Source organism: Eurytemora carolleeae, unplaced genomic scaffold (assembly GCF_000591075.1).
Source record: "Eurytemora carolleeae unplaced genomic scaffold, Eaff_2.0 scaffold1818, whole genome shotgun sequence".
NCBI lineage: Eukaryota > Metazoa > Arthropoda > Copepoda > Calanoida > Temoridae > Eurytemora > Eurytemora carolleeae.
The window spans coordinates 41,638-45,597 of record NW_019397718.1 but is presented as its reverse complement, the minus strand read 5'-3'; the positions used below and the strand labels follow the sequence as shown (position 1 = coordinate 45,597).

The following is a 3,960-nucleotide window of genomic DNA, read 5'->3' as shown; positions in this document are numbered from 1 at the left end:
TTTGCTTTGTAACAACATCAAATACACTTAAGTATTGCTGTAAAGCCGTCTTCTTAATCTACTGTTTTCTGGTTATCACTGTAGTATTACGAGCAATTTACTTAAGTAAGAGGTCGCCTCGCTACCTGCTCACTGTATAGATAGGATCCAGCTAGTGTTAGATCACTATGTGAGGAGAAGATAAACTACCTGTTCACTGTATAGATAGGATCCAGCTAGTGTTAGATCACTATGTGAGGAGAAGATAAACTACCTGCTCACTGTATAGATAGGATCCAGCTAGTGTTAGATCACTATGTGAGGAGAAGATAGCGGAGGCTATTGAGAAACATTGGACACAAAACTCACAGTTTTCAACTGTAACCTGAGCAATCAATCAATAAATAAATCAATTAATAAACCATTTAATCAACCAATCAATCAACCAATTAATTATTTAATCAATTAATCAACCAATCAACCAGGAACATTAAAGAATAACCTCACAGTTTTTAATTGTCACCTGATCAATCAATCAATTAATCAATCAAGTTATCAACTCACCGATTACAATAATGATTTAATCAACCGGTCATTCAATCAACTGCAATTAATCATTTTATGATATTACTTTTTTAACAGTCTTTTTATTGAATACCTTGGACGAGCTTTGAGCAGACACTGAGCTTCCACTTTCTCCTAGAAATATAATTTTTGTACAGTGATATAAGGCGGAGGATTAAAAGCAGAACCGTACAGTGATATAAGGCGGAGGATTAAAAGCTGAACTGTACACATTTGTATAAGGTGGAGTAAATATTAGTACTGCACAATGATAAAAGATGGAGGACAGTGCAGTACCGAACAATGATATCAGATAGAACGAAAGACCATCGCTGTGCAATGATATAAGGTAGAGAAAATAGCAGTACTGTACATTTATATAAAGTAGAGGAAAGAGAAGTACTGTACAATGATATTAGGTAAAGGAAAGAGCAGTAATGTACAATGTTATTTTTAGGTAAAGGAAAGAGAATTACAGTACAATAATTTAAAACGGAGGAAAGTACTGTACAATGATTAAAAATGGCGGAAATAGAAGTACTGTACAATATTATAAGGCAGAGGAAAGATCAATACTGTACAATGATCTAAAGCGGGGGAAAAAGAAGTACTGTACAATATTTTAAGGCAGAGGAAAGATCAGTACTGTACAATGATCTAAAGCGGGGAAGAGAATTACAGTACAATAATTTAAAACGGAGGAAAGTACTGTACAATGATCTAAAGCGGGGGAAAAAGAAGTACTGTACAATATTTTAAGGCAGAGGAAAGATCAGTACTGTACAATGATCTAAAGCGGGGGAAAAAGAAGTACTGTACAATGTTATAAGGCAGAGGAAAGAGCTATACCAAGAAATGATAAAAAGGTGGAGACAAAAAGAGTATTACTCTACACTGTACATTAACATAAAATGGAGGAACGAGCAGTTTCAAGAAAAAGAAAGGATTAAAGGTAGACGAAATAGCAGTACTGTACAATAATGTCAGGTGGAGGAATAAGAGCAGTACCATACAATAATGTAAGGCGTAGGAAAGAGGAGTAACATACAAAGATATAAAGCAGAGGAAACAGAAATACTGTACAATAATAGAGGGTTAGAAAGGTGAGTATCATACAATGCAATGATGGAAGGTGGAGAAAAGAGCAGTACCGTACAATACAATGATATAATGTATAGGATAGATTAGTGACGTATGATGATATACAGGAGAGAATAGAGTAGTACTGAACAAGGATATAAGGAGTAGGAAAAAGCAGTACTTTACAATGATATCAGGCGTAGGAAAGAGCAATACCGTACAGTGATGTAAGGTGTAGAAAAGAGCAGTACCTTACAATCAAGAAAAATGCAAGGAAAGTTATTTCAGAGGTGTACGCATCTTTTGTACTGAAGTGTACTGTCTCTGGGCAACACAAGATGGATGTCACAGACTTAAATGGGATCCATCTTTCACATAAAAAATCAATGAAATATTATAGTCATTGGAAACTATTATGTAAATTATCAAAATTATCAAAATTAAATGCTTTTGTCATCCTTGGGTACTAAACAAACGATCTGATGCATTGATTCTTGTTTACAAATTCCGCCCAGAGGGAACTGGTTTCAATATGTACGTAGAGTAGACGCAACGGCAATTAACTTTCTGTGCATTATAACCTTGCTTACAATGATGTAAGGTAAGGTGTAGAGAAGAGCAGTACCTTACAATGATATAAGGAGGAGGAAAACTGTGTGAGAAAGCTCCACAAATTCGTGGATTTGCATAAATAGCGTCAATTCCTCGACCAACAAAAATACAATCCTAAAAAATATAAAGAATTTTTTTTTTTAAATTCTTAGTTACCGTACATAAAGGTACAGTAACAAAAGAACTGTAATTTTGTAATGTACAATCTAGATTTGTAATGTCCTAGCTGCTACACCAAAATTGTACTACTTGTAGTGTACTGTAATAATGTACTGCATTACCTCTATTTGTACTGTGCCAGTTGCCACACCAAAAATNTGTACAATCTAGATTTGTAATGTCCTAGCTGCTACACCAAAATTGTACTACTTGTAGTGTACTGTAATAATGTACTGCATTACCTCTATTTGTACTGTGCCAGCTGCCACACCAAAAATGTACGGTTTGTATTGTACTGCAAATATGTATTGTATTACCTCAATTTGTACTGTGCCAGCTGCCACACCAAAAAATGTTGTTTTCACCCGCAAACTATTTTCATTCCTCAAAGTAAATCTCTGAAAAATTAAGTATTTTAAAATTTTAAAAGATTTTAAAATGAAACTTTTATTTTTTACCTTAATTAAGATTGGTGTTTTGGAACTCGATGCAATTAGAAATGTTTCTGAAGTTACAACAAAAAAAAGATAAATTTCTTTTTGTAGCCTTGGTTGTGTAGATTTTAAACTGTAAATTGTTTATTGTCTACGTTATTGATTATAAAAAACAGGAATCTTGAAATTCGAATGACATAATAATAACGTTAAAAATCTCTTTTTAAAAATTAAATTTTTGTTTTGTTAATTTCATTAATTTTATAGTTGTCACATTTCCCTAATTTTGAGGAAAGTTCTAGATCAGTAAAAAGGTCTGGGTTACATCTGAATTAAATTGATACAAAAATATTGCCTGTACCTGTACCTGTACCTGTACCTGTACCTGTACCTGTACACTAGAACACATTGACCAGCCCCAGCCCCAAGAATAGAGACACTCTTCTCGTAAAGGAAATATGGCGCCGAATCTTCGGAGCCTTGCGAGGATACTTCATATACACCTGGACATAGTCATTGCAGTCTTTTATAATTATGTTGCGTTATTTCTATTCTTCAGATATCGTATTTAGTCTTTCTGATCCATTCTGAGTCATTCTGAGTCATTCTGAGTCATTCTGAGTCATTCTGAGTCATTCTGAGTCATTCTGAGTCATTCTGAGTCATTCTGAGTCATTCTGAGAATTCTGAAGTTGTTTTTACCTTTTTCCACAAATATCTTCCCTCCATTGTTCACGAGTCTGCCGATGAATTTAAAGCTAATATATGGGAAAAGAAACGGAGCTAATATATGGGAAAAGGAATGGAGCTAATATATGGGAAAAGGAACGGAGCTAATGTATGGGAAAAGGAACGGAGCTAATATATGGGAAAAGGAACGGCGCTAATATATGGGAAAAGGAATGGAGCTAATATATGGGAAAAGGAATGGAGCTTATATATGGGAAAAGGAACGGAGCTAATATATGGGAAAAGGAATGGAGCTAATATATGGGAAAATTAACGGAGCTAATATATGGGAAAAAGAACGGAGCTAATATATAGGAAAAGGAACGGGGCTAATATATGGGAAAAGGAACGGAGCTAATATATGGGAAAAGGAACGGGATTATTAGAGAAAACATTCACAAAA

At 34.4% G+C, this 3,960-nt stretch overlaps 1 long non-coding RNA gene across 1 annotated transcript; it reads right to left on the bottom strand.

Moving 5' to 3' along the window:
- Positions 1–3,109: 3,109 nt before the first annotated feature.
- LOC111715627 (uncharacterized) lies at positions 3,110–3,801 on the bottom strand. The gene is made up of 3 exons (XR_002768275.1): positions 3,531–3,801; positions 3,220–3,331; positions 3,110–3,155 (listed from the first exon to the last, which is right to left on the bottom strand). It is a non-coding gene; the product is annotated as an uncharacterized LOC111715627 (long non-coding RNA).
- Between the last annotated feature and the right edge of the window lie 159 nt (positions 3,802–3,960).